The sequence below is a fragment of the Sus scrofa genome, chromosome 5 (genome assembly GCF_000003025.6).
Source record: "Sus scrofa isolate TJ Tabasco breed Duroc chromosome 5, Sscrofa11.1, whole genome shotgun sequence".
Taxonomy (NCBI): domain Eukaryota; kingdom Metazoa; phylum Chordata; class Mammalia; order Artiodactyla; family Suidae; genus Sus; species Sus scrofa.
Window position 1 is genome coordinate 84,696,992 of NC_010447.5, and position 22,171 is coordinate 84,719,162.

General features: G+C 39.5%; 1 protein-coding gene across 15 annotated transcripts in view; it reads left to right on the plus strand.

The window, feature by feature from the left end:
- The window catches only part of ANKS1B (ankyrin repeat and sterile alpha motif domain containing 1B), a 1,068,238-nt gene that overhangs the window by 616,487 nt on the left and 429,580 nt on the right, over positions 1-22,171 (plus strand). The window lies entirely within an intron of this gene.

Here is a 22,171-nt window from a genome sequence, read left to right on the forward strand (position 1 = left end):
TGTTTATTAATTTTGGAGATGAATCCCTTGTCAGTCGATTCACTTGCAAAGATTTTCTCCCATTCTGTGGGTTGTCTTTTTGTGTTGTTTAGGGTTTCCTTTTCTGTGTAGAAACTTTGAAGTTTGATTAGGTCCCATTTGTTTATTTTTGTTTTTATTGCCAATACTCTGATAGGTGGATCTGAGAAGATGTTGCTGTCGTTTATGTCAGAGAGTGTTTGGCCTATGTTTTCCTCTAAGAGTTTGATAGTGTCTGGTCTTATATCTAGGTCTTTAATCCATTTGGAGTTTATTTTTGTGTATGGTGTTAGGAAGCATTCTAATTTCATTCTTTTCCATGTGGCTGTCCAGTTTTCCCAGCACCACTTAGTGAACAAGCTGTCTTTTCTCCATTGTGTATTCTTGCCTCCTTTGTCATAGATGAGTTGGCTGTAGGTGTGTGGGTTGATTTCTGGGCTTTCTATCCTGTTCCACTGATCTATAGTTCTGTCTTTGTGCCAGTACCATGCAGTTTTGACGACTGTTGCTTTGTAGAAAAGTCTGAAGTCCAGGAGCCTGATTCCTCCAGCTCCATTTTTCTTTTTCAGGATGTCTTTGGCTCTTCTGGGTCTTTTGTGCTTCCAAACAAACTTTAAAATATTTTCTTTGAGTTCTGTGAAAAATGTCCTTGGTAATTTGATAGGGATTGCATTGAATCTGTAGATTGCCTTAGGTAGTATAGTCGTTTTGATAACATTAACTCTTCCAATCTAAGAGCATGGTATGTCTTTCTATCTGTTGTGTCACCTTTGATTTCTTTCATCCATGTCTTATAGTTTTCAGAGTACAGGTCTTTTGTCTCTATAGGTAGGTTTACTCCTAGGTATTTTATTCTTTTGGATGCAATGGTAAACGGGATTGCTTTTCTAATTTCTCTTTCTGATCTTTCATTGTTAGTGTATAGAAATGCAGTTGATTTCTGTGTATTAATTTTGTATCCTGCGACTTTGCCAAATTCATGGATGAGCTCTAACAGTTTTCTGGTAGAGTCTTTAGGATTCTCTAGGTAGAATATCATGTCATCTGCAAATAGGGATAGTTTTATTTCTTCCTTTCCAATTTGGATTCTTTTTATTTCTTTTATTTCTCTGATTGCTGTGGCTAGGACTTCCAAAACTATGTTGAATAGTAGTGGTGAGAGCAGACATCCTTGTCTTGTTCCTGATCTCAGTGGGAATTCTTTCAGCTTTTCACCATTGAGAATGATGTTAGCTCTGGGTTTGTCATATATGGCCTTTATTATGTTGAGGTAGGTTCCCGCTATGCCCACTTTCTGAAGGGGTTTTATCAGAAATGGGTGTTGGATTTTGTCAAAGGCTTTTTCCGCATCTATTGAGAGGATCATATAGTTTTTATTCTTCAGTTTGTTAATGTGGTCTATCAACTGATGGATTTGAGGATATTGAAGAACCCTTGCATCCCTGGGATAAATCCCACTTGATCATGATGTACAATCCTTTGAATGTATTGTTGGATGTGGTTTGCTAGTATTTTGTGGAGGATTTTTGCATCAATGTTCATCAGTGAAATTGGCCTGTAGTTTTCTTTTTTTGTGGTATCTTTGTCTGGTTTTGGTACCAGGGTGATGGTGGCCTCATAGAATGAGTTTGGGAGTGTCCCTTCCTCTGTGATTTTTTGGAATAGTTTCGGAAGGAGAGGTGTTAGCTCTTCTCTTAATGTGAGATCTCAGTTTTGTTTTTAAAAAAGAATCAGTCATGAGATGGGTACAATAGTATAAAAGTCAATAGTTCGTAAAAGAATAGTTGGATCCAATTTTTGTTCTGGCAGGTGGAAAAAGTTAAGTTTAACTGTTCAAATGACTTTTTTTTTTCTTACCAATATATGTAAAAGATAAGATTTTGAAGATTTCTCATTCACCCAATTTCCAAATACCTCCATTTTCTTTAACCCCCCTCCCCATGAGAAGTTTCTCCCTAAAGTTTGCATTTCAAATAATGGCTCTTGGTTACTAGAGATGATGGACATAAAAAAGTCTACATTACAAAGTCACAGAAAAACTATTCAAGTTTTCTCTAAGGTGAAATTTTAAGGGTATATTTGTCTCTTTTCAGAGGGGTAACTTAAAATTTTAAGTTCAGGACAATTCTGTATCTAAAGTCTCAATATCTATAAGAATAGGGGAGTTTTGAGGGTGGATAAAAAGACAGGTGAACTTTAAAGGACTTTCTAGAGCTACATCTCCAAGTCTGGCAGTGATTTGCAAGATAAAGTCAGTTGTTTCCAAATCCCCAAATAACTGGATTAAATGATATCCAGTGCTTAATAAAAAGGTTGACCTGACTTCCAATTTGCTCTTTCCCTCAGGGCACATAGTTTTATTTTTGCTTAGCAGAGAAGGGCTAAAAAAAAAATTCCAATCAGCCTCTGAATATCAGCTATGGTCAATTCAGTTAGACTGGTAGCTTACCATCTTATATTCTTTAACTATGGCCCTTAGTTCAGCCTTTAACCAAGGAGTGAAAAATATCTTAAGAGGATCACCTGTGACCTTTGATGGTCTTATTTGAAAAGATAACTGTTCAGTGGTCTTTTCAGAGTGGAAAGGCAATTTAGACATGATTACTAGAGTGAGTATTCAAATAAAGGAGAGATGGGAGTGTGGCCTTCAAGGCCTCTTGAAGGAGATAGAACTCAAAGCCTCCGGCCAAGACGTCAATTACCAGACCCTTATCATCACCTTACACATCTCATTGTAATGCTCCCTCCCCTACCTTGAGCAACCTGGCCTACTCCCTACTAGGAGATATGTGGCCCACTCTATAGGGACCTTATACACCCCCAACCAACCAGCAAGTGTATCAGAAGAGCCCTCTTTCCCCAACCAATCAGCAGGCCAGCAGACTATTGCATGACCTCTCCTTTCTCCCTGGGCTATAAAAACAGACACGACCTTTCTCCACGGGCATATAAAAACAAAGCTCTGGGTCGGCTTTCTAGGCTTTCTCTGATTATCGGGAAGTTGTCCTGTTGCCCTAGCAACATCTCTTATCTCAATAAACTCTTCTTTCTTTTCACCCCACTACTAACCTGGGAAATTCTTTTTCTGACCCATGTGCATGGACAAGGACAGGAGCAGGAGGAGTATATCAGTCTTAGTCTTTTGTTTTAGGTATCTCTTAGATTTTTAATTTTTCATTAGCCTTTTATAGCAAACCTTTCAGTGAAGCTGTTTTGGAATTTTGAAGTCATTTGGAGGCTTCTACATGCCAGCTAAAATAGGTATTCCATTCTGTTGTTGGAAGCTCTTGCTTTTAAATGTACTTCTTAAATTTTCTTATCTATTTGGAACATCCTCATAGTGGCCATTGTTCTAATATCCGTGCTTTCATTTTGTTAAGGGAATCTTCAAGGCTAGCCATTACATTCCTTTGTGTCTACTTTTTCATTTCTTTGTATCTACCTTTTTCTAAGTTTAAAAAAATTTTTTTAAGCTTTCTATTTTTTCTATTATAGTTAATTTACAATATTCTGTCAATTTCTGCTGTACATCAAAGTGACCCAGTCATATATATATTTGTGTGTATATATATATATATATATACACATATTCTTTTTCTCACATTATCCTTCATCATGTTCCATCAAAATGACTAAATATAGTTTCCTGTGCTATACAGCAGGATCTCCTTGCTTATCCACTCCAAATGCAATAGTTTGCATCTACCAACCCCAAACTCCCAGTCCATCCTACCCGCCCCCCCTCCCCCGCCCCGTGGCAAATCACAAGTCTGTTCTCCAAGTCCATGAGTTTGTTTCTTTTCTGTAGATGGGTTAATTTGTGCTGTGTATTATATTGCAGATATAAGTGATATCATCTGGTATTTGTCTTTCTCTTTCTGACTTACTTCACTTAGTACAAGAGTCTCTAGTTCCATCCATGTTATTGCAAATGGCATTATTTTGTTCTTTTTTTTTGGCTGAGTAGTATTCTATTGTGTATATATACCACATCTTCTTAATCCATTCATCTATCTAAAGGGTAACTTCTACTCACTTTTTAGACCTTCTATCTGCAGTTTCTTAAAAAATTATCAGCCAAAATAATCCTTATGCCAAAGATATATACCTTGGGGGATGGGGGGTGGGTATGGGGAGGTAATTCTGCTCCTCTATAAGCCCACCAAAGATCCTATTAGTATGAATTACAGTTATGAAATTAACAGGCCATACTATAGAAACTGAAACAACAGGTCAGTTATGAAGTCCTGGGATCCATGGTGCAGTGTCAGACCATGTCGTCTTAAAAGAGATAAGTCAGGGCCTTGTCAGATGCTATATTTCCACTGGTACTGTTAGCACACGTTCGTGTGCTTGAGGGAGTTTAGAGCAGAGCAAAGTTTACTGCAGGGCCATGCAAGGAGACATTAGCATTCTGTGGATTGTCAGGCATATAAATATATATCTATATTTTATATAATATCTAGAAAATTTTTTTCTCACAGTATAAATTTTAAAGCATAAGACATGTTTACTAACAAATCCAAATTTATCTTTAGTTCCACTGTAATAGGAAAGGATAGGAGACAGTGGCTCATGCCCCACCCCCACCCCCCAAAAAAATCCCAAACTCCCCAAACCAAAATTGTAAAGCATTTTTGAAAGCTGGGTGAGGAAGGAGGAGTTGCAGAATAAGTGATAAGCTTGCGCACAAGCTGATGGTGGAGTAACAGGGCGATGTCACAGGATGGTAGGGGCTTTTAAGTGGGCTTTGCAATTTTGTAGAGCTGTGTGATTTTCCCACGCAGTCTCCAAATGTTGGTGCTTGTGCCTTTGATGATTGGACAGGTGAAGGCAGTGACAACTATGACGACTACTGTTTAACCAACAATGGTTGTACACTTTCGGTTATAAACTGAGTTCCGATACCAGGGATGTTGCTGCTGAAACTCAGCCTCTGTCCACCAGTGCCAAACAGAAACACAGAGACAGAGTTTGGGGCAAAGTGGAAAAGAATAGCTTCATTGCTTTGCCGGGCAAAAGAGGCCACAGCAGGCTAATGCCCTAAAGACTGTGTGCTCCTTTGGGAGCAAATAGGAAGTGGTCTTATAGTTTGAAAGTAGAAAATAGGGCCACAGATAAAGATCGGGGTAGATGCAAGCTTGCACTCTTCTTCAGCGCTGGTGTTCAGTGGCCCCGGGACTGGTTCTGGTCGTCCTTGAGATTATTGTCCCTATGACCTTCTTTCTGGCATGAAGAATGCTTCACCAAGTAGTTAACATTTTTCATTTTTTTGGAGGTTTTAGTTTAGCAGAAGAACTCAAAGATACTGTGATGTATATTCCTTGAGGAGGAACCAGGACCTTACCCTAAGGCCACATTATTGTTTCTTGACTGCTCTTCCCTTTTCTCTGCATCCTCTCCCTTCCCTGATTAGCAACTATTTAAACCTGCCCTTTGGAACTCAGAGGTCCGTGGAGGCTGAAGCCTATTTCCTACAGGTCAGAAATGGGGAGGGGACAGAAAGGCTTCCAAGCCCACGAGCCCTGAAAGGTACTGCTTGGATTCAATGTTAAAATGTAAATGTTTTTAAAAGTGCATCTTAGAATTAATGAAATAATATTTCCATTTCATTTACGAACTGTATTCAAGGGGATGCTGTGGCCCTTGGAAATAGTTCTGCTTTCTTAATTTAGAGTTCCCTTCTCCACACACTTATCACGGACCTCCACAAGGCTCAGAAAACCATTTCTTTACAGATAGTTCAAAGGTAATCATCATTAGCCAAGTCTCAGTAGAATTTTCCCCACATCCCAATTAGTACCTTTGACAGGTTTCAACTCTTCCCTGATGCTGCTTTGAGAGTTGCCTCGATTGCGAGATAGACCGAAGGGAAGGTGAAAGGGAATTTGGGGCAGATAAGTGATTTATCACAGAAAGATTTGGAATAAGCTTGTTGGGCTGAGAGGACAGCAAAAACAAGCAGCTGCAATGACCTGCTGCCAGGCTCTCTGTGCCCCCTGGGAGCTCTGTGCTGGGTGGAGAGAAGCAGACCATGCAGACGCTGAAATGGCGCCACTGCCATCGGAAATCCTATTAGAGGAAGCAGGTCACTGGCGGGCATAATTGGCCTTTTGTGAAGCTGTGGGAGCGGGAAATGAACCTAAGAAAAGTGGCGGGGAAATAACAGAAACTTCCATAGGACCTGCTGTGTGCAGTTCAAAGAGGTAACATGGGGTGCTGGAAAACAAGCTAGATTTGGGGCCAGACAGGTGTGGCCGTGCATCGTGCACTGGTGGAACTCACTCTCAATGCAGCTCTGGGCAAGGATGCTGATCTTTGAGTGTCGTTCATTTGCTTCTCTAAAAATGAGATAGCCCTCTCCACAATGTCTCCAAGAGGACTAGGGAGTGATTTAGCACAGAGCAGGCACTCTGAAAACCGAGTACGTTAATATTTCCTGTAACAAGGAGGTCTCGAGGTACCAAGGGTAACACTTGGCCCTGCACGTGTTGAGGAGACTCCAGAGCCCTCGCTCCTTGAAAACTGGGAATGGTCTTTGACCCTTGAAAATGATGATTCTGGGATTTCCTGTTGTGGTTCAGCAGTAACAAACCCGACTAGTATCTATGAGGACGTGGGTTTGATCCCTGGCCTCGCTCAGTGGGTTAAGGATCTGGTGTTGCCGTGAGCTGCAGTGTAGGTCGCAAACGCGGCTTGGATCTGGCGTTGCTGTGGCTGTGGTATTATGTCAGCAGCAGCAGCTCCAATATGACCTCTAGCCTGGGAACCTCCGTATGCTGTGGGTGTGGTCCTAAAAAGGAAAAAAAAAAAAATCGGTTTCTTTAGGTGATGATTCTGTGGAAATTTTATATTTTGTTTTCAAAGCCACATCAAATAAAAAAAATCAATGTTTGTTCACCAGTCATTTATTGGATGCCTGTTATGTTCTAGACATTAGACTGTGCTCTGAACAAACATGAACCAGACAAGAAAAGGTGTAAATGCCCTGATAAAACCAGGGTTTCTGCCAAAAGGCACAGAGTCGGTTTTTGTGGTGGGACAAGTGAGCTGCTGGAATTTAAAGCACAGTTAGGCTTTTGACTCACTGAAAGAAACTCTGCACATATAAATGCATGGAGAAATAGAGAATAAATAGAGGAGCGTGTTGGTTAGAATTTGAAATATAGGAACAAAAGATGTAGATATAGGTTAGAGGCAAACTGTGGCAAACCTTACGTTTCCAGGCTGCCTTTCTTCAGGAGGTAGAGCGAGTGCAGATTTCATCATCAGAGCGATGTTTGGGAAGAATTAATCTGGCAGCAGCATGGAAGAACTGTGGCCACCCATGTGCGCAAATGCCACATTAGACAAAATCATTATGCAGAATGGACTTTTTTCTTTCCTGTTTGCTTGTTTTTCCCTGTAGCATGGTGCTCTGAAAATTGTACTTGATGGCAGATTGGATTGCCCGGAACGTGGAGAAAGCCAGTGCTCTGCCTTAGGCCTTCTTAGGAAGATGTGCACTGGGATGAATATTTTTTGTCACTTCACCGAGAGGTTTGGGGTTTGCTGGGCAGAAAGAAACTGTCTGCCAGGGTTGCTAATCCCCCAGGAAAAGACGCATAACAAGACAGAAGAGCTCCAAGTCTGCTCTGGCCCTAGGCGGTAATTCTGCCTCATTAACACTTCAATGGGCCAGTCAACCAAAATTAGCTTGGCTTGCCCACCCCTGGATGTCATCTAACTGTCCCACCTTGTTCTTGTGTTTCAAACAGCTAAAGAATCCGAAGATGAGCATGATCAATGAGCAGGCAGAACTGAGGGGTCCTTCCTGTTTAAAATAAAATCATCTCTCTCTTTTGAGGTGCACTTAATCAGTAAGGGGCCCATTTCAACCACAAATCTTTCTAAGCCTTCACTGTATGCCAAGAATCTTGAAAGGCAGGAGGAGTCTAAGAGAACTTTTCTGTCCTCAGAAAGGTTAAGGCTTAATTTAGGAAAATGACAGGTACCTGAATAATGATGATACAAGACAGCATTTGACAAATTCTCGTGGGTTACCCCCATCGGGGCTTTAGGAGCAAGACTTCACTTATCCATGGTGCTCAGTACAGGAGGAGGGAGAAGAAGGAGGAGATAGAATTTTAAATTTTGGCCACTCCTACATTCAGAATGGCCTGCGTAGAGCTTTGCCACCAATGTTGCTACTAGAAATGTGAACCTGCCATGTTATTTAATGTCTCTGGCCTACATCTATAATTTGGGGATAACAGTCACCCACTTCATAGGATTCATGTGAGGATCCAAAGAAATAATGCATGTTATGTGCTTACCTAATGAAGTGCTTGGCCAGTAGTAAATATTAACATGGGAGTTCCTGCTGTGGTACGGTGGAAACAAATCTGACTAGTATCCATGAGGATGAGAGTTCGATCCCTGGCCCTGCTCAGTGGATTGAGGATCCATCGTGAGCTGTGGTGTAAGTGAAAAATGCAGCTCAGATTCCTTGTTGCTGTGGCTGTGGTGTAGACTGGCAGCTGTGGCACTGATTTGACCCCTAGCCTGGGAATTTCCATATGCTCTGGGTGCTGCCCTAAAAAGAGAAAACAGCAACAACAACAAAACCATGAATAGCTGTGGTTTGGCTTTGTTATTTTTGTTGGAAAAAAATAAGAGCAATTTATTCAAGAAACTAGAATCACAGACATATTAGCTACTTAAGTGGTCCTTGAAAGTCCCGAGGGACCGTGATGCTAGGGGATCCCCTGAGACTAATAGGATCTAACATTTTGAGGTTGTCCTCTGCCTGCTAGAAGGTTCTACCGCTAAACAACTCTGGAGCCTCAGGCAAATCTCTCTCTCTCTCTGACACACACACACACACACACACGTCTCATCTCTTAAAATAAGCTGAAATAGGTTCCTAGGGGAGTCTGTTAACAGTTCAAAAGATATTAAATTATCAAACCCAACCGTTGAATTGACAGATGAGGAAACTGAAAGCCAGTTAATTTAAGCAATTAATCTGTAATCTCCTGACCCCTGATGCAGTTTTTTGTACATTAATTCTTCAGCTGCCCAGATTGAAAGACTGGGCTTCCTCTACCCAGAGGTACCAGCTAGAAACTCCTAATAACCCAGGTTGTAAGCATAATTTAAAATAATAAAGTTCTGTAGTAAATCCTCAGTCATAAATGGTACCAGTGCCACAGATATTTTTAGAGGAAAAAAACAGCAGACATTAAGACTGTTATTTTTCTCGCTAGTGATATTTTATCACTGAGGAAACTTAAAACCCATAGAGGTCAGATGACTTGTCCAGCGTCACATGGCTAAGGAGTTGCAGATCCATACTTAGACCCAACTCTTCTGCCTCCTCATCAACAGTTCTTGCCACGATATCCTTTAGAACAACAGATTCTGAAAACAGGGAAAAGATGGTAGCTAAAAAATACATCTATGTATTTTATGACGTTCATTGCCTACAACTATATATTCAACGTGAGTACTGTAATCCACTGCATCTGTTTTATTTTGGCGGTAATCATCAAATAAGCAAACAGCTCACACAAATATTAAAAAGAAGCAGTATGCTTGATGCATCTGTTTTCATTTATTTAAGTTTCAGGTAGCTGAATCACTGTATATTCCATATACAACATTAACTTGATCTTGGGGCGTGTGATTAGGAAGACTGGATTTCACTCACCTCAAAATAACTCATGATGTTTGCCCCAAGACCCAGTGATTTTTTTTATCTCTTGCTCTGTAGCCATTTGGATTTGTCACTCTCAGCAAAGTAATTTGATTTCCTACAGGCCTCATTCTGTTTTGTAGAAGCAAGAGAAAAGTGTTTGGTAGCATGAATGCATGCACTTAGAACTTTAGCCAGCATCTTCAGAATGATATGGATTTATTTTTAGCTATATGCCCCCACCTGAAAGGTTTATGCTATTAAACATTGATATTTCTTGAAAAGTTATGCCTAAGGCAGATTACTTCTTCTTTCCATGCTTGGAATTAAAATGTTTATGAAGCTTCCTGAAAATGTACCAGGTCAGTGAAATCAGAGTTTATATCTATTATAGAGTAACCAAGAAAAATAGCTTTATTCAATCAACCATCCAGTATTTATTTGCCTTGCATTTTTCTGGATAATTTGGTGACATCAGGCTATACAAGATGCATTCCAATTGTTCCAATTGTGTTTTAACATATTGTTACTAGGTACTATGGAGTGGCAGAAATTAGGTTGCTAAGACTCAGCCCCTGCCTTCAGATTGTTCATTCAGTCTAACTGGGGAAGCAAACTCATGAAAGAAACTCCCAGACATTTTAATACAATATGGTAAGGTCTGTAAAAGAGATAACACAGTATATGTTCTACAAGCTCAAAAGTGATGACCTTACAGAATGTGAGTGCTTCAGGCAAGGCTTCCTGAAGAAGGTAAAGCCCGAGCTGGAACTTGTGGGAGAAGAGACTCTGGCAGACGCTAAATGCAGAAGACACCTGTCCCAGACAAAGGGACCAAGATGATTAAAGGCAAGATGGCTTCTAAAAATTAAGCATCATTGAAACAATGAAGTGCAAAACAGATAGGACCCTGATCCTCAAGGACTAGCACCCCTTCCCCTTTCTAAGGAGTTCAACCCAATCATGCTAAAGTTTTTCAACCTGAGTGTCTAGTACAGGTTTACAGATCACTCGATTCAAGGTAGTTGTGGTTATTATAGTTAGTAGAGGTCTCCACTGATCACACCTCTGAGTATTTATTCCCCTGTGTGGTTTCCTGACCTTAAATCTGGGTTGGCCCCATGACTCTCTTTCCCTGACAGAACTTGTTAGGAAGGATGCATTTATAATTCTGGGGCTAAGCCTTAATAAGTCCTGGGACTTTTAACAACTTTGAGATGACTAGTGAAAAAAGCCATCAGCCTGCAGAGAGACAATGTGGAGAGGAGCTAGGATACACGGAGAGGGAGAAGCCTGAGACTACACCATCCCAGTGTCCTTCAGCAGCACCACCAGCTGAATATATACACACCGAGGCCCTCCAGCAAGCTCAGCAGAAGACCCCTTTGACTGAGCCCAGCCCATATTGCAATATCAGAATGAAATAAAATACTTTTATTTTTAATCCTTTAAGATTTGGGATTGTCGCACGGCAACAGATAAATGAAACCGAAATGTATTTCCAAAGTCATATGAGTATATAGACGTTTAGTGGTCTGAGAGGGGTCTGCAGACCAGAGAGATTATGACCCTCCCATTACCGTTTTCATCTGCCAATATGTTAACATAAGAACTTTGTCCCACTGAGACTTCAGTACAGAAGGGAATCCTTCCAGATGCAAAAACAAGGGTTAATTAATTGCCTGATGTCCAAGTACTGAAACAAGAGTTAAACAACATTCCAATAACATCAGGCTCTCCATGAAGGAGCCAGTGTGTGCACGCATCTAAAGAACCACAAAGGGATTTTGGGTGAAAAATACTGAAGTGAGCTCTGTGGCACTTTCAGAGGATGAGCAGAAGGGAACTGAAAGCAGTCATCTCAACTGACCGTGAGAACTAGGCATTTGTCTAGTTGGATCGCCATCTGATATGTCCACTTATGCTGACAGTCCTGTTGATTAAAGCAAAGCTGAAAGGGAGAAGAGTAACTCCAAAGAGCAGCCAGAGATTAACAGTCTATTGTGAAGAAATATGCTGACCCTATTTTTATTTAGAATTAAAAGTCACTGTTACACTGTTGAGTTCTTACTAGTCTACTTATTATTTGTAGTTAAAATAAAACTTTTTCTTTTGCTCTTGGCTTCTAGCACAGTACCTGGTACATGTAGGGTATGCTCATGATAGATGGTTAGTTCATTTGCGTGAAAGAATAATAAATGAATGAATAAATGAGGTCCAAATATTACACCTTACCTGTGATACTTAGCAGTTCTCACTTTCTAAAATAACCCTTAATATGTACCTGTTTATTACGTGATTAGAAATAGCCACTCCAGTTATTTCCTCCAGATAAAAAATTTTGGCATAAACTGTAAGTTAAGCCTTCCTATCATCTTCTCCTTATCACAGATCAATATTTTAAATATTTGTTTTCTTTTGTTGAACCATTTTCTGAAAAAGAATATTTATTACTCAGCTTCCTTTGCAGCTAAGGAGAAATGAAATATATACATAAAAAATTTATTATGCAAATTCCCTGTATACCTTAAGTGCAAATACCTAAGTATTGGCATAACACCAAAATAACTCCCTTTCTAAGGATTAGGTCTCCTAGAAATATAATAAATTCATTCAACTCTCCAGAAATAAGCTTTCTTTTTTTTCTTTCTTTTCCTTTTCTTTTATTTTTTTTTTCCTTTCTCCCTTCCTTTCTTTCTTTGACTGCACCTGCAATATAAAGAAATTCTGGGGCCAAGGATGGAACCTGAGCCACAGCAGTGACCCAAGCCACTGCAGTGACAACAACGATCCTTAATCTGCTGCACCATCTGGGAACTCCAAGTTTTCTTTAAAGAACTAAATCAGTATCATCGTGATAGCTTAAATAATCAAACAGTATGTTCCTTATTAATCATTTTCAAACACATCCACCTACTAGTGAGTTAAGAGTGTTTATTCATTGCTCATGGGATACTTGACTATATCTTCAGAGTTGCCAGTTTTTTTTCTTCCCAGGAAATAACATGTTTCAAAGACAGCCTGACCCTCTCATGGATTATAAATACTTCTGCTGGCTCTCTGACCATGTTCTTTAATCAGTAATATCTTCCTATATTCAGAAATTATAAGATTCTTACACTGACTTACAAGACCCTATATGACCTGGCTCCCGGCTATCTCTCCTAGTCATTCTCTACCACTTTCCATTTCCTAATTTTGCTCCATGACAAAGACCAACTTAATGCTCTTCAAATATGCCAAGCTCACCACATCAGGACTTACATGTGTTGCTCCTAATGCCTACAACACTCTTCCTCCAGGCAGCCTCATAGCTCAAATTCCTTCCAGATGTCTTCTCAAATGGCTCTTCCAGAATACTGTCCTTTTCTAAATTTCTCTGTTGAGTAGGAGTTCTTAACTTTATATGAGTACAGATTCTTTTGAGAACCTGATGAAAGCTAAGAAATCTCATAAAAAAATGTATGATTTGCATACAAAATTTTGCATATCATTTTTGGGGTATTTACTGACCACCAAGGCTTTCTATATACTAGACCCAAGAATAAAGGCCTAATCTAGAAGTAATTCCAATTAAGTGTTTTGTTACTGTAAAAATCAACACCTAGCAATTCCCAGAGCAATTGAGAATCTTGACTTCCCTAGATGCCATTTCTTTACTTGACTCTGTTTTTGTTTTGTTTTGTTTTGTTTTTTAACATTTCCTAGCCCCTTCATATGTTCAAGAAATGCTCATTGAGTATATAGATGTTTGGGATTGATCAAGAAAGAAAAACCACAAAATTCCTGTCCTTGTAGACTTTACATTTATGGCCTGGTTCTAAGAACTGCCTAGAATCTACACTCTAATGTAGTAAAATCTTACCTTTTTTATTCTCTAGTGACTTCTCTGAATTGAGACAAGGGGAAGAGATAACAGTAGATCTTGGCTACACTCCATTAACTCCTGCTACCATTCCTGCAGAGGTCAATCACTAGCTTCCCTACCTATGCATAGAGCAAGGGGGAAATTTTTACTTTGACAGGCTGATAGATACTTATAAAATTAAAGAACAAATGACATACTAAGTCATACTTAGTCATTCGATGATGAAAAGTAATATTTTTAAACCACTTTGCCATTCCTGCTTAGAAAGACTGAACTCTGCAACACAGCTCTATTAAATTTCAGAATACTAAAGACAACCATCTAGCCATTCTATCTAAATTGAAGCAGTTTTATAGCAAGTCTGCAAAAATGCTCTAATCGACTCGTAAACAGTGGTGCCAGTATTACGCTAGTCTAGGTATTTATAGAGTCATGTGACAAAGCTTATCAGAATCATAAATATTTTATCTGATTCAAAGTTTACCTTATGAGCAGAAAGCATTTTGACTATAAAGTGCTACTTTCTCAGAATTGAATAAGTTATAAGGTCATTTTCTTCTATTTGTGCTCCATCTTACGCTTTTGCAGAAACCACCCTCTTTAGAACTCAAGTGTTTCATTTAATTCATCTTCTTTAGGCCATTAACCAGAGTGTCTCTGTGTTAACTCAACAACCAGGGGGCATTCTTGTCTTTGCCTGAGCCAGTTCATTGCTTTCTGTATCCACACAGTTAGGCCTAGGCTGTTCTTACTTTGCCCTTCTTTATAATTCTTCTCCTCCTACTCTTTCCCCTCTCCCTGCTGGAAACATCCTCCCTGATGCCTTAGATGAGATGACATCAAGCCATTTGTTCTATGATGGTCACTCTTAAAGCAGTAATCATAGAGACACACTAAATATGTGTCCATCCACAAACTCTAAAATAGGAAAATGTGTGATGAGCCACAGGAAGATCAGACCTGGAAGATGGCAGGTAGCTTTTATGCTTTCTTTCTCTTTTTTATTTCACAAAAACAGAAAAGCTCAAAAGTTTTATTTCCCTCCTGAACCTTATCAAGAGGAAGACTTACCATGTGTCATTCCTTTCTCATTTTCTGAAGTTACATGATGCATCTCACCATCTGTGTGAGTCAGGGTTCTCCAGAGAAACAGAGCCTATATATATATATATATATATATAATATATATATATATATATATATATAGGATATATAAAATATTATTCTATTATTCTATATTATAACATGTAGTATATATAATATAAATATAGCATAGTGGGATGGATAGATAGATGGACAGATAGATAGATAGATTATAAGGAATTGGCTTACACGATTACAGAGGCTGACAAGTCCCAAGATCTGCAGTTGGCAAGCTAGACCTAGAAAACCTGATCTGTCGTTTCAGTGTGATTCAAGACCGCCCAAAAAGCCCATGTTTCAGTCTGACTCTGAAGGTCAGAAAAGACCAATGTCCCAGCTTAACAGTGAGGCAGGAAGAGTTCTCTCTTACTTAGCCTACTCAGGTCTTTGGTCGATTGGATGAGACCTCCTCATATTAGAGACGAAAATATGTTTTACTCACTCTACCCACTCAAATACTAGTCTTACCCTGAAACACCGCTATGGACATACCCAGAATAATGTTTGTGGTCTGAGTAAGGCCTGGACACCTCATGGTCAAGTCAACACATAAAATTAACCATCACACCATCCAACCTGGCATGCTCCAGTGGTAGAAAAGAATCTGGAGGAAGTGATCCATTCTCACCAATTTTCACTGAACATTAAGACTGGCACTTCATTTTTTTTAGTATAAAATCCAAAAAAACAGAGTGATGAAAGGTTATCTTCCTCTGCTTGAAACTTTCCAGCTTAATGGTTTGGAAGGCTAAGGCTGATGGTAAAAGGATAATAACCTTTTTTTTTTTTTTTTTTTTTTTTTTTTCTTAATCTATGGCTAACAACATGAGGAAGTACTTTATGGTGAATTTACTTTCTATAGAATAGAAAGTACTGTATGTTCTATTCTGCAAGTGGTATAGTAGTTATCTGTTAATGCGTAATAAACTAACCCAAAACTTAATGGGATAGGCTTATTATCACTCATAGTTTCTGTTGGCCAGGAATTTGAGAGCAACTTAGCTGAGTAATTATTGTTCAGGATTGCTCGTGGGGTTGCAGTCAAGTAATGGACCAAGTATGCCGTCAACTGCAAGTTTTATAGAAGACCTGATTCCAAAGTGTCTCACTACAATAGCTGGCATTTTGGTGCTAGTTGTTGCTGGGAAACCTCAGTTCTTCTCTAACTGGCTTTTCCTCAGGATTGTTTGAGTGTCCTTACAGCACTGTCTGTCTGTCTTTTCTTAGAACAAGCAATTCATGAAAGTAAAGTGGAAGCAGCAATGTCATTTGCAGTCAACCCTCAGAAGTCATATATTGTTTTTTTTTTTTTTTTTTTTTTTGGAGGGGAGGTTGTCTTTTTAGGCTACAACCACTGCATATGGAAGTTCCCAGGCTAGGGGTCAAATCAGAGCTGCAACTGCCAGCCAAAGCCACAGCCACAGCAATGCGGGATCAAAGGCATGTCTGCAACCTACACCACAACTCACCGCAAAATTGAATCCTTAACCCATTGAGCTAGACCAGGACTCGAACCTGCATCCTCATCGTTACTGGTTGGGGTCATTACCTCTGAGCTATAATGGGAGCTCCTGAAGTCATATATTGTTAATTCTACAAAGTCCTATTGGTCACATGGGTTAGCCCTATTTAGGATGGGAGGGGACTACCCATGGGGGTGAATTTCAGGAGGCAAGAATCATTTGGGGGCCATCTTGCAGGCAAGCTTTACATAAATATATTGTCCAGATTCTTGGTTATAACATTAGATATTAATTAATGCCATTAGAGAAAAGAACATATTTTACAAGTTTATTAGCATATGGAATTCAATCTAAAACCTTGCTACATCAAGAAAGATTGATTATAACCAATTTCTTACCTTCAAATTTAGTTGTTCCATTATTGATATGAGATTATAGTAAACTAAGACAAGATTTTCCTATCATAAAGATATGTCTGCTATCTTCAATGTATCTGAAATTTTTTCTACTATTGATTGATTTCTAGCATTTTTGTGATGATAGAAGTTAAATCTATAATGTCATATTCATTTTTCTTTTTGCAATATGCTGAACATTTTAGTTTCCAACTCTTTCTCCTTCCTATTTAAATTTCAAAATGAGTAATCAGTGCAATGACTTTTCACGAATTCACCAACAGTTATTAAAATTTACTATGTTCCGGGGAGTTCCCGTCGTGGCTCAGTGGTTAACGAATCCGACTAGGAAACATGAGGTTGCGGGTTCGATCCCCGGCCTTGCTCAGTGGGTTAAGGATCCAGCGTTGCCGTGAGCTATGATGTGGGTCGAAGACGTGGCTCAGATCTGGCGTTGCTGTGGCTCTGGTGTAAGCCGGTAGCTACAGCTCCAATTCAACCCCTAGCCTGGGAACCTCCATATGCCACGGGAACGGCCCAAGAAATGGCAAAAGACAAAAAACAAAAAAAAATTACAATGTTCGCAACATTGTGTGACCTGTTTACAATGGGGAGTAGGACATGGTGTGTTAAACACTGTAGCAGAATAATGCACGGAATGTTATGTGGCCATCAGAAAGTATTCACATCTTCCCGGGGCTGATACTAAAGAATGCTTCAGAGAGGGGCTAACATCTAAGGCATATTTTGAACAACAGTAGGAGTTCCATAAATGTGGATGAATGTGGTGGTTCTGTAGGGACGATATTTTACATGAAATGACCAGAATGTTCAAAAGCAAGAAAGTGATGGGTCTCAGGACATGCTACTCCAAAATATGGCACCTTAGCATATCGAACATTTTAAGAGAAAGTAATAGAAGCAGGAAGATTACTCTGATCCCCCTCCTCACCCTTCTCCCCTAAAACAGGTTGTAAAATCCTCATGTGAATGGTGTCCTCCCTACACCCAGAGGAAAGGAGCCTCCTTATCGTCAAAGACAAAAGGATGCTGGAAAGAATCCTAATAAAGAAACTTTGCTGAGTTTCTCCAGGCAACTGTGCATAAAATACACAGATCTTGCTGTTTGGGTTTCCTTATGAAAGTTCCTGCGTCGCATAAAACTTATATTAAATAAACTTGTATATCTCCTATTAATCTTAGTTTAATTTTTAGACCTGGCTAGGGATCCTAAAAGAGTCAAGGAAAATTTTTTCTTCCTCTACAAAAGCATGAAATAGCATGGCTTATATATTAGTTACTGTTATAAGAATTTACCATAGACGTGGTGGTTTAAACCATACAAGTGTATTATTTCTCAAATCTGTAATAGGCCCATAGTTTGACTCAGACTCACTGGGCTAAAATCAAAGTGTCAGGAGGACTGCACTACTTTCTGGAGGCTCTAGGGAAGACCTATTTAATTGCCTTTTCCTTCTAGTAGCTTCTAGAGGCCACCTGCAGTCTTTGGTTTGTGGCCCTCTTCCCTTGTCTTCAAAGAGAACAGTGGTGGGTCAAGTTCTTCTCACACTGCTATCTCTCTGGTTCCCTGCATTTTAGGACTCATATGATTAGATTGGGCCAAGCTGGATAATTTAAAATAACCTCCCCATCTCAAGGTCTTGAACCTTAATCACATCTGCAGCATACCTTTTGTCCTGTAAGATAAAATCCACGGGTTCTGAGAATTGGGGTATAGACATTTGGCGGGGGGCACTATTCTGCCTAGCATAGCCCCTTCAGAAAACAGCAAAAACTTTAGCATGGTTAAGTTGCAGGCTTCTTGGCAGTGAATGGTAAAAGATTAGGTAAAAAAGTAGGCAGAGTCCAGTCCAAGAAAGTTCAAGAGTGCTAGGCTAAGGAGACTATATACTGCCTCATATAGGAGATATTTGTTTTTTCATCTGCCCAGTATTCCTTGCCCCTTTTCTTATTAACAGTGTTCCTATTTTCCTTTGAAGAATTTCCCCTTGGGCATCCATATGGTATGGTTTTGGTCAGGGTGCCAATTATAGCACATCACCCCTTTGTCCAAAGGATTGGATCTGTCTTGCTGGCCTACCCTCTTGGCCTGTGTAATTAATCCAAGGTGTAAACATATTATTCTCTGACATATAATTCAAACACTTTGCCTTGGATTTCATAAATAATGGAAAAGAAGGCATCTCTCTTGGCTTTGAAGTTGCTAGCCAGAGTGATATAAAAGCCTGAAATTATCCATGGCACTGCCTTCTCATTCCAGTCTCTGAGAGAAGCTCATCTGCTTGTAAGAGATGCAACTACCGCCTTGTTTCAGGTCCTCATTCCCAACCTGGATTGCTGTGATGGCCTCTGGAGTGGTTTTCTGGCGCCCAACTAATCCTTCCTTCATGAGTTTTCCAGAGTTGCCCTCTACAACGCTCACTCCACCTGGCCCCTCTCTGCTTAGATTGCTCCCAGGGCTCAGTCACCTTGTTTAGCCAGCCCTGTGGCCCCTCCACAGCCCCTGCTTCCCTCTCCAGCCTCACGGCAGGCCACTCCACCAATCCTTCTGTGTTCACACTCTGCCATCCTCACCTCAGCTCCTCAAGGATGTACCTCACACCAGGCTCACCACCTGGCCTTTGTACAGCTTCTCTCTTGACCTGGAATGTTTTTGGCATCCCTCCTCCTGAGCACCATCCTTTCCCCTCCACCAGGAATCATCCTTAAATGTCCTGAGAGCTTGACCACACCCCTGACCGGGCGTAGGTGTCACTCTCCTAGGCTGGGTTGCAAGCACATCAAGAAGACAGGTATTGCCTTCTTCGCTTTTGTAGGGAAAATCTTTGACTATCCCAATAATAAAAAATTGAATGAACGAAAAGAAAAAGAGAGAGAGAGAGAGATGCAACTACCTGAGAGAAATCAGAAACAAGAAAGAAAAATCTGAGAGCTGATTTAAATTCCTGGACTTGAATTTTTTTTTTTTTCAGTTGGTCTCTTGGAATTGAGAAAGTCCTAACTCACCTTATGTGCTATAAGAAGTCTTTGAAAGGAAGAAAGCAATGGAGTAATGTGGTCAGATTTGTCCTGATGGCAACGTATAAAATGGCTTGTGGTAAAAGTAGAGAGCCATTGCAGTCTTCTAGGTGACAGCTGATGTGTTGTTAAATTAGAGCATCCAAGCCAAAGAAGCAGAGAGTTTTGTATGGGGTGGTCAACAATGTCAGACCTTACAAAGAGCCAGAGCTTAAAAGCAAAAAGCATTCAAAAATGTTTTGGCAAAGCAATGATTATTTACAGCTTTAACAGGACTTATTTAAATGGGCTAGTAGGAGTTGAACTATAGGAGGTTGAAGAGTTGGTGCTTCGAACAGTATTTTTACTTATATTTAATTATAAAGTAAATAATTTTTATGATCGAATACCCAACAAATATATAAATAATAAAGAAAACGAATGTCACCAGTAACCATATTAGCAATAGCTACTGTTAATGGTTTGATCTTTCCCTTCCAGACAGTATATGATTCGGCATTTCTCTCTTAATATTATATTGTTAACAATTCCTCTACTTATTAAATATCCTTGAAGATATGACTTTTATTGGCTGCATAATATTCAACCATAGGTCATGGTCAATTCTTTAAATATCTTTGTATATAAGTTATAATGTCAGAATAGTAAAGTATATGTTAGAATAACTTTTAAAAATATTTTACATTTTGCACCTTAAATTTGTATCTTCCAATGAATACACCAGTAATTCTACTTCAAGGAGAATTTTTTAAATTACCAATTGCTTGTGCATTTTTACTATCATGAGCCATTGGCTTTCCCCCTCTCTCTACTGAAGGAGCAAAGTGTGTCATTTAGCTTTCTTTTGTTCCTGAAATAGTAAAAGAATTCTTTTTTTCTGTTTCTTTTTATGTCCCTTAGATGTGGCATCCTGTTTCCTACTGAGCTTTTTTGACCCAACTCCTACAGGCTTTTGCTATTTCTCTCTGATCTCCTCAGGAATTTGCCCTACATTCCACTTTCTATGGCATTTCCATTTGTGCTTCATCTTCTTGTGAAGTTCTTTCTTAAGTAACTTTTATAGTCCTTGCCAATATTTTCTTATTGCAAATATAACAAGTTGTGCTGCTGCTGCACTTTGGGACGTGTTTTACTTGATCCAGTCAAAAACAGCATTTTTGACCAAATCAACACTTGACCCTGTGACATTCAGCTGTTAGAAATTCGTAATCAAAATCACCAAAAAGGCATATATACAGAAGAGATTTATATATACAAGGAAACTAACATTTTTATTGTATTACTGGAGTTTTGTAACTTGTCTCACTCAAATGCTTTATCTAGGAGGAGCATATAGTCAATCAAATCAGTAAAATTAAAATTCTTGCCAAAATACAGATCATGACTCCACCATTTAATTTGTTTTAGCTACCTGGGAATTCAATGATATATAGTAAAAAATATTTATTTTTTTAATTTATTTTATTTTATTTTTTTGTCTTTTTGCCTTTTCTAGGGCCCCTTCCGCGACATATGGAGGTTCCCAGGCTAAGGGTCTAATTGGAGCTGTAGCTGCCAGCCTTCGCCAGAGCCACAGGAACACAAGATCCAAGTCACGTCTGCGACCTACACCACAGCTCACAGCAACGCCAGATCATTAACCCGCTGAGCAAGGCCAGGGATTGAACCCGCAACCTCATAGTTCCTAGTCAGATTCGTTAACCACTGCACCGTGACGGGAACTCCCAATAGAGTAAAAAATCTTTAAATAAAATGTATCAGTTAGGAGTTCCTGTTGTGGCTCAGCAATAAGGAATCTGACTGGTATCCATGAGGATGTGAGTGCAATCCCTGGCCTAGCTCAGTGGGTTGGGGATCCAGCTTTGCCTAGAGCTGTGCTGTAGGTTGCAGACACAGCTTTGATCCCCCGTTGCTGTGGCTGTGGCATTGGGCTGGAGGCTGCAGTTCCGATTCAACCCCTAGCCTGGGAACTATCGTATGCTGTGGGTGTGGCCCTAAAAAGTCACCTCCCCCCAAAAAATGCATGTGTTAAAGTATTTAGGGAGCAAACTATGACAGCATTTTATTCCATGGCACTTTTTTTCCCGAAAGCTCAAAAATTACATTTTCAAACTTTCTCCTCTAGTTTTCCAACATGACTTTAAAAAAAAATTATTATACAAAATTTCAAACATAAACAAAAAATAAAGAGAATAGTATTATGAATACTCATGCACCCATCACCTAGATTTAAAACCTATCAACACAGGACCAATCTTATTTTTCGCTATACCAACCATTCACTCCTATACACACCTGGGATCATTTGAAGAAAATCTCTTAATTATCTCATCTATTAATTTTTGTGTATAATTCTGAAATATGGGGACTTAAAAATATAACCAAAATATCATTACCACATCTAAATAGAAGTCAAAATGATAATTCCTAATATACATGAGATATTTGATGTTTATATATCCCCAGTTCTCTGTTTGTTTATTTACCTATGTATTTATTTGTTTTTATGGCCACATCCACAGCATATGAAAGTTCCAAGGCCAGGGATTGAATCTGAGCTGCAGCTGTG